Below are 10,192 nucleotides of genomic sequence, written 5' to 3' on the forward strand. Positions count from 1 at the left end.
AAAGATGTAGAAAATATCCTATGTTCATGAACAGAAAACACTGTTATTGCTCAAATGTCAATATATGCAAAGTGATCTACAAAGTCAATGCAAGTGTCTTGAAAACATTGTATTCTTCACCAAACCTGAAAAAAAAATACTACAAATTACACAAGTAGACCAAATGCTCAACAGCCAAACCTTTCTGGATCAGAAAAGTACAAGGCTATAGTAATTACATTAATGTTCTTAATAATATACTAAAAATTTGCAGAAATATTCATGATATTGGCATAAAAATTCCTACATAGACCAATGGAATACAACAGAGAGACTAAAAGTTAAACCAAGCATCTGTAGCTAATTATATTATTTACAAAGTTGCCAAGAATGCACATTGTGGTGGCCATATGATGTTCAATGAAGCTAGACATCTCTCACAAGTTATAAAATTGTCTCAAAATCATTTAAGGTGATTAATATAAATTCTGAAAACACTGTAAGAAAACTTATAGGAAACATTTTAGGGCTTGTGATACATAAAGATATCTTTTAGACAAATTCATAGGAAATAAAATCAAAATATTAATGATATTACTTCTAAATAGAATGAATCTACACAGGAAAAAATTCAAGAGTACATAGACCACCCATAGAATGTGAGAAAATATTTGTAGCACACATTTGATAAGGGCTTACTATCTAAGGAGCTGAAGGGGTTTGCAATCCCATAGGAAGAACAACAATATCAACCAAACAGACCCCACCAAAGCTCCCAGAGACTAAACCACCAATCAATGAGTGCACATTGAGAGACCAATGGCTCCAGCTGCATATGCCAGGGTGTTGAGATAGAAGTGGGTGGGTGGATGTGGGAACATCCTCATAGAAACAAGGGGAGGGAGAGTAGGTATGGGAGAGGGGGGAAATGTTATTTGAAATGTAACTGCATAAATTGTCCAAGAAAAATAAAATAAATTAATTTTCTAAAATTTCAATTACAGAAGCACAAATAACCTGATTTAAAATGGTAAATAGATGTGAAGAGATATTTGCAAAGGAAGACAGACAAATATCCAATGAATTTATGGAATACGCTCAACATCACTATTCATGATGCAAATATAAATCAAATAGACCATGAGATATCACCTCACTCTAGTTAGAAATGTTATTAATATGAAAGAGACTATAAACAATAAGTCCCATCAAGAACAGAGAGAAGGATCCTTATACTTTGTTAGTAGGAGTATAAATCAGTCCAGCCATTATAGAAAACACTGTAGACATTCCTGGGGAAAGCTAAAGTGAAACTGAGAGATGTTTCCAGTCCTAGGAAGTAAAATACCTATGCTGAAGAGATTTCTGCACCTGTATGTTCAATATAAGACTATTCTTAACATCCAAGAAGTGGAAAGAACTCTTAGTGTCATCTGACTAATGAGAAGAAAAACAAAAAAGAAAACGTGGAGAGAGAGAGAGAGAGAATCCTATTATTTGTCACAATGTTCATAGTAGGTAATGTAACTCAGCCACAGTAAATCAAACTTGATCACATGTGTGGAATCTAAACTAGCTGTTCTCATTATTATTGAGAGTGGACTAGTGGTCAGAAAGTCCTGGTATACTATTATACTATTGTGCAATAGGATGACTATATATTTTTACTTAAAAAATGTATATATTTCACAAATTTCAAAGAAATGTGGGAAGTGGAGGTTTTCACCATACATGGTAAAATGCATATATATATATATATATATATATATATATATATATATATATAGTGGTTTGATGCATATATAATTGCATCAAACTTACTGATATGTATAGTTTTTATATTATATATCAAAAGCACAATAATAATGCATTAAAATCTTCCACATTCTAGTCTATTTTATCATTGCATTTTCCAGTAATTAGTTGTGACTTTGAGGAATTGTTAAAAGTCAAAATGTTTCAGGATATATTGTAGGAAATAGCCAATATTTGCCAGCTAATAAATGGTTGCAAAGTTTGTTATGAGATTGTTTGAAATCTCTGACTCTAGAATGCTTTCAATTTCAAATCATAAAAGTTTTTCCTTGTCATTCTAGCTCTTAGCACATGACGTTAGAATGTGTTGAGAAGAAAGGCAAAAGCTTCTTTACTACTCAAGAATACTTTACATCTAAAGAATGCTGGAAGTGGAAAACACAATTTTCTAACAAATCATTCTGCATAGATCTACGTAGGATTTGGAAATTAATCTTCATCTCTTTCAAAATTCTCCAAGAGTGAGAATAGCAATAGAAGTAAAGACTTGGCAGAAAGCCGCCATAGAAAACATGTAGCTATGTCACAGAGCACTTAAAGATGAATGGGGGAGTCTCAAACTGCTTGCTTTACGACACATACTGATTGCTCTGAATCTTGCCATTAACAGCTTAAGAATTAGTTTACAGATGGTAGTCTCCATTGGGTACTTATTTTTGTGTGGGAAGCCAGGAGGAAGTACAGTTTTCAATTTCCCCCTATTGCTTCTGAATACAAGGATCCTGGGATTCTGTCTGCACTGTGCAAAGAATGCAACTAGAATTCATGAAAATGTATCTGACATTAATAATTCAGGGGCTGTCTTGTACAGCCAAGTGTTTGGGAAAGGCTGAAAATAAACTTTGAAAATATCAAGTTGAAAGCTAGAGTGTTGGAAATTTCCTTCACTGTTTAAAAAATTCCTGCAAGCCAGTAGTTTGACATCAACATACTTGTGTTCAAATTTTAGCATCCACATTGTCATAAATTCAAGGTGGTCATTTAACTTAAAACTGAAGCAATAAAGTAATCCTCAAAATAATGATAATTTATTTCCAATTACTAAACCCTCCCTGTTCCTCTACAGTCAAGAATACTGTATTTCGGGTTGAGGATTTGGCTCAGTGGTAGTGCGCTTGCCTAGCAAGCACAAGGCCCTGGGTTCGATCCCCAGCTCCAAAAAAAAAAAAAAGAATAGAAAAAAAAAAGAATACTAGGGGTTGAGGATTTAGCTCAGTGGTAGAGCGCTTGCCTAGGAAGCCCAAGGCCCTGGGTTCGGTCCCCAGCTCCGGGGGGGGGGAGAATACTGTATTTCTTTGCATTCTTTTAATGAGTACAGTGTATTATAGCATCATGTAGTGCTGCCAGGAAATCAAGAAGAAAGGAAGATATAAAAAAAGCTAAAATAGACATAAGTAATTGTTCCCTCACATTTGAATAGCAGAACAGAGGGGAAATAGGTAATTCTGACTAAAGTCTTATCCATTAATTTTGTGTTTTGTGCTTTTAAAAATATTTATAATTTCATATTTTCTTATCAGTAGTATTCCTTTCACATCAATACAAATTTAGAGCATTGCTCAGTTCTGGGGAGGGAGTAAACTTAATGGCAATACTAAAGGAATGAAACAGCTCAGGGAGAATGGAAATGGCTTCAGGGAATTAAATACCTGCTGTCATTTCTCCTACTGGCAGATAATCTATGTACAAATATTTAGATGTCAACTGGCTAATACACACCCAGTAGCATCCATTAATGACTATCCTTCCTCAATGTGAAAGCATTTCCTGTAGCTGAGAAAAGTAATTCTAGGGGAAATTTTTCTTAACAATAGCTGAGAAACACAGATAGCATTAATGGTCATTTAACATCTTAGAAAAAAATCTAGTAGCTCAATTTATATAGTGCTTGACATTCACCTGTGAAAAGCCTATCATAAGAAACTTCCTTGGAGAAATTCTTTACTTGACAATTGATTTGAAAACATTAAATAAGCCCATGCCACCAACCTTCTCAAATACTGAGTGTCTGCCTTTATATTTAAGTTGATTTAATTTCTCTTTAGTCATGTACAGACACAGAGTACTGGTAATCACTCAGAAAGTCTTGATTATTATTTTTTAATCTCGGGACACCAAATCGCCTAAAGGCACTTTGCTTTTATTTATTCTGAATCACTTCCTATTTTCACTTTGATTGTCACTCCCCGTCTTTCTCCCACTTTTTCATCTGAATTAATTTTTTTAAATATGATAAGATATATTACTGTATGTACTTGAGAGAGCCTAAAGTGACTGTGTTTTCCTCAACAAATCCATTTCTCAATCTTCTCTGTTTTGCTCACATTGCTATGAGAAGCTGGCCTAAATTCCCTCCATTAATATCTGGTCAGTGGTGGTTAGTTTTGTTTCTGGATCTTCTAAAAGGCATCCGTATACATCCTGTATGGATTCTGGTAATCCTCTCAATTTGTGATTAGACTTCAGCAGGAGTAGTGACTGCTCCCAATATTGCAAGTGCTAGCTCACTTTTCACTCCCTTTCCCCCAAAGTTTGCAAAAAGCCTTGTAAGCACAGGTACTTCTTTTTGTTAAACTCTCAGTAAGTCACCAGGGGTCAAAGTGTCAGCCATTTTCTGCAAGTTTGTGACCAATAAAAATTCTGCATTGCACTCTTTTCTTGCACCTCTGATTCTCACCAGTCTCACCTTGTCTATTCCAGTGATAGAGAGATTCTAAGGTAACCTTCACTAAACCTTGCCTTCTTGTGCTCATGCCCTGAAATGATCCTCTCTTTTTGAGTGTAGGTGGAACTTAATAATTGCTTTTATCTAATCAAATATGGTGAAGCTGATAGAAATATAAGTCTGATGATTCTATCATTTTGTATAACACCCCATCTTGCTAGAAGTATATCTGTCTCTTTCTCCATACCCATTTTAACTTCCCTCTTCAATCACTCTCTAAAGAAGGAAATGACTACATTGGAAACTGCTATGTGAAATATATTATTTTCCACAGGGAAAATAATTATAGACTATGTGTAAGAGCTGAAGTCTATGCATTTAACTGAATTTTGCCAATAATCTGAGTATGGATTAATAATCTTAGTAGATTTCTACTGAGATGAGTCCTCACATTAGAGATAGAGCCTAGATATTTTAATGATAGCCCATAGAAAGAAGAAATAAAAAAAAAAAACTTCAGTGTGATAATGCCTGGAATTTTGACACCTCAAAACATTGAGCTATGACGTATACATTCTTTTGAGTTGCAGTACTATTCTTATTATACAACAATAATTAGTAATGGTTATAACATTCATTCTTGAAATTTAAGGCAGCTGAATATTTCTGCAGAAAGTCTTGAGTATCAACTAAATCCAGCTTGCATGTATATTTTATATGATTTTACTTATAAAATCTTCTTTTATAGAAGATTTCCAAAAACTTTTGTCATAAAAAAATGTTCTAAGGGAACTGAACCAGTCACACAGCTCCCTGCACCCAAATGCTGTGGAGGAGAGAGCTGAATTCACAGAAGTGCAGACAATCCTGAGATTAAAGGACAGACTGCCACTTCTGTACACTTCTGCCCACATCCCTGGCCCAAGAGGAAACTAAGTGCATAATGTCTCTGGACACAGGAATATAGGAACAGTCAGCAGCAGGAACCTGCTGGTTTCTGCCTGCACCTTGAACTAAATTGAACTGGTCCCACTGCTTCCTGCACCCAAAGCCCATGGGGGAGAAAGTTGGACCCTCAGAAGTGTGGATAATCCTGAGCACTCAGAGGAGACAACTACTTTCTGCCCACATTCCTGACCCAAGATGAAATCGCCTAGTGCCACTATGCCCTGTAGGCACAGGGACCTAGGAGCAGTCAGGGGCAGTACCCTTCAGGTTTCTTTGAGCACCTAGAGCTGAAAATAACTTATCAGGAGTACCTACACATCTGACATTAGAGCTCTCTATTCCCAGATCCAGCTGAAAGAAAACAGGTCTACAGTAGTGCTGACACATAGGCTTACAGGAGGATCAAGCCACTATCATAAGAGCCCAGTTCTGCCACCAAAGAAAATACTGGATATCCAAACACACCGGAAAAGCAAGATTTAGATTTAAAATCACATTTTATGATGGTGATGGAGGACTTTAAGAAGGACATAAATAATTTCCTTAAAGAAACACAGGACAGCACAAGTAAACATGTAGAATTGAAAGACCCCTGGAGCAAGGAGACCCTCACTCAAGTCTCAGGATGATGAGACCCCCCCCCAAGAACTCACGAGAGACCGATCTTGATGCAATCAACAAGAGGTTTATTGATAGGTATGACAGAAACCAGTGCACTGGGCTCGAGACTTGTATCCCACACAGAGGTAGAGGAGTTTGACCACAAATAGTTGGAAGAAGGGGTATTTAAAGGAAAAACCATACCGAATCACAAGGAAGAACCTCCTGTTTCTCATGATTGTTACCCAATCACAAGGAAGAACATCCTGTTTCTCATGATTGTTCTTTAAGATTTTAATCTAATTTTATGGTTAATCAGTTTCTGCTACTATGGTCAACTGCTATTATGGTCAACTGCTATTATGGTTAGCTAGTTTCTGGAACAAAGTGGCTGAACCAGCTGGTGCAATTACTCTTTCTGTGATCAGCTAGTTTCTGGAACCAGCAGTTCCAGGGCCTGCTTTTGGCTTCATTTGTCTAGGGGGCAATTTTAAAATTTTTCCTTTCAGAATCCCTTAAAGAGGAAACAAAAAATCCCTTAAAGAATTACAGGAAAACACAACCAAACAGATGAAGGAATTGATACAAAACAGTCCAGGATTTTAAAATGGAAATAGAAACAATAAAGAAAGCACAAAGGGAGACAACCCTGGAGATAGAAAACCTAGGGAAGAGATCAGGTGTCACAGATGCAAGCATCAACAACAGAATACAAGAAATAGAAGAGAGAATCTCAGGGGCAGAAGATACCATAGAAAACATCAACACAACTGCCAAAGGTAATGTAAAACACAAAAAAGCTCCTAGCCCAAAATATCCAGGAAATCCAGGATACAATGTGAAGATCAATCATAAGGATAATAGGTATTGAAGAGAGTGAAGACTCCCAACTTAATGAACTTCTGGAGGAATCAACATCCCTGATTTCAAGCAGTATTACAGAACAATGGTGATAAAAACTATATGATATTGGTACAAAGACAGGCAGGTAGACCAATGAAACAGAATTGAAGACCCAGAAATGAACCCACACACCTGTGGTCACTTTATCTTTGACAAAGGAGCTAAAACCATCCAGTGGAGAAAATATAGCATTTTCCACAAATGGTGCTGGTTCTACTGGAGGTCAGCATGTAGAAGAATGAAAATCAATGAATTATTATCACCCTGTACAAAGCTCAAGTCCAAGTGGATCAAGGACCTCCACATAAAATCGGATACACCAAAACTATTAGAAGAAAACTTGGGGAAGAACCTTGAACCCATGGGAACCGTGGACTATTTCCTGAATAAAACACTAATGGCTTATGCTTTAAGATCACAAATTGACAAATTGGACTTCATAAAATTGTAAAGCTTCATTAAGGCAAAAGACACTGTCATTAGGACAAAATGGCAACCACCAAATTGGGAAAAGATCTTCACCATTCTACATCAAATAGAGGGCTATTATCCAATATATACAAAGAACTCAAGAAATTAGAATCCAGAGAATCAAATAACCATATCACAAATGTGATACAGGTCTAAACAAAGAATTTTCAGCTGAGGAATATCAAATGACTGAGAAGTATCTAAAGAAATGTGCAACATCCTTAGTCATTAGGAACATGCAAATCAAAACAACCCTGAGATCCTACCTCAGACCAGTCAGAATGGCTAAGTTAAAATACCCAGTTAACAACAGATGTTGACAAGGATGTGGAGAAATAGGAATGTTTCTCCACTGTTGGTGGGATTGCAAGATGGTACAACCTTTCTGGAAATCAGTTTGGAGGTTCCTCAGAAAATTTGACATAGTATTACCTGAGATCCCAGCTATACCACTCCTGGGCATATTCCCAACTGATGCTCCAACATATTACAAGGACACATGCTCCCCTATATTCATAACAACCTTTCTTTTTAATAGCCAGAAGCTAGAAAGAACCCAGATGTCCTTCAACCAAGGAATGGATACACAAATGTGGTACACATACACAATGGAGTACTACTCTGCTATACAAAACAATGACTTCATGAAATTCATTGGCAAATGTGTGGAACTCAAATATATCATACTGGGTGAAGTAACCCAATCACAAAATAGCACACATTGTATGTGCTCACTGATGAGTGGATGTTAGTCCAAAAGCTCAAATTACCCAAGATACAATCCACAGACCACATGAAGCTCAAGAAGAACGACCAAAGTGAGGCTCCTTCAGTCCTTCTTAGAAGGGGAAAATATTCATAGGAGAAAAATGGAGACAAAATATGTAGCAGAGACTGAAGGAAAGGCCATCCAATGACTGTCCCACCTGGGGATCCAACCCATATACATACAGTCACAAAACCCAGACAATATTGCTGATGCCAAGAAGTTTATGCTGATAGGAGCCTGATATAGCTGTCTACTGAAAGTCTCAGCCAGAGCATGACAAATACAGAGGAGGATGCTTGCCACCAGCCATTGAATTGAGAACAGGGTCCCCAGTGGAGGAGTCAGAGAAAGGATTGAAAGAGCTGAAGGGGTTAGCAAATGCTTAAGAACAATACCAACCAACCAGAGGTCTCAGTGACTAAACCTCCATCCAAAGAGTCCACATGGACAGACCCATGGCTCCAGCGGCATATGTAGCAGAGAATGGCCTTGTTGGCTGCCAATCAGAAGAAAAGCCCTTGTTCCTGTCAAGGCTCGGGCTCCCAGTGTAGGTTTAATGTTAAGGTGGCAAGGCAGGAAGGGATGGGTGGATGGTTTGTGAAACACCCTCATAGTAGAAGGGGCAGGGGGATTCATTAATGGTTTTACAGATGGAAAACCTGGAAAGTGTATCACATTTGAAATTTAAATAAAAAATCCAATAAAAAATGAAAAAATTAAGGATATACAGTGAAATAGGATAAAATGTCTTCCCCAGGGAAGCATACACCACTTGGTTATCTAATGTGAAATTGTCAGCCCCCAAATTATACATTTTCAAGTAACATTATACAGACCAATTAATTTGTATTTTTATACTTAATGATATTCAAATGATTTAATGATATGTACCAAAAATCAATGTAACAATAGGTCATGAATTGAAAAGACAGTAAGAGATTGTATATGGAAAGGATTAGTGGAAAGATAGGAAGGAAAAATATAATTACACTGTATTCTCAGAGGTAAAAGAAATAGACAAAAAAATTAAGGATAAAGATGTCTCCAGTTTTTATGGAAAGAGACTTAAAAACAATGGAACTGTAAACTCAAAAAATCTATCCTTTCCTTTATTATTTCAGGATGAATCAAATATCATGAACTCCAGCCTAAAGGGGAGTTTCAATACTACTCCCAGTAATCCCAGAATAATGCTGATGAAAGGATCCCTTGAGATCCTTGATGAGATCCTTGATCCTTGAGTTGGTTGATGGCTACATGACTTCTTTGCAATCTGCATTCTAATAGAGATTTGAGCATTATTGTTTATTTTAAGTGGGAGTATAGCAGAAATTGTAGTAAACTCTTTGCTACACTTTTTTATTACATTATGCCTGAAATCCATTCTCCATGTCAGAATTTCTTGGTAGGCTTTGCTACTTTTGCATATACCCATATACACAACCATATACATATATGCATACACAAACACATACACATACATGTATGCATATACATACACAAACATGTATACATGCACATACACATATACATACACACATACACATACATATTAATAGACACATAGTAATTGCACATATTTATGAGATACATTGTGATACATAGTACTTGCAAAGTAAGTACAAATGGTATATCACATCTGCAAATTTACCTATACTATCTCTCTAGATTTTAAGTATTTTTTTGTGTTACAAGTTGGACTATGGGCTGTAGAACTATAGCTCATTAAATCTGTAGTCATGTTCTTGCACTAATACTTTCTAATCATCTCCTTCCTTTGGAACCAAGATTGCCTTAGGTCTCCTTACAGAATGATGACAGTTCTTTAAGACTCCCAATTAAAGGGCCAGTAAATATCTTTAACAAAATTATAGAATACTTCCCTAAACAAAAGAAAGATATGTCCATAAACATACAAGAAGCCTAAAAACCTCCAAATAGTTTACACCAGAAAAGACATTCCTCCTATCACATAACAGTTAAAACACCAAACCCACAAACAACAACAACAACAAAAAAAAAAGAATATTATAAGCAGTAAG

This window comes from Rattus norvegicus, chromosome X, assembly GCF_021556685.1.
Source record: "Rattus norvegicus strain SHRSP/BbbUtx chromosome X, alternate assembly SHRSP_T2T, whole genome shotgun sequence".
Taxonomy (NCBI): Eukaryota; Metazoa; Chordata; class Mammalia; order Rodentia; family Muridae; genus Rattus; species Rattus norvegicus.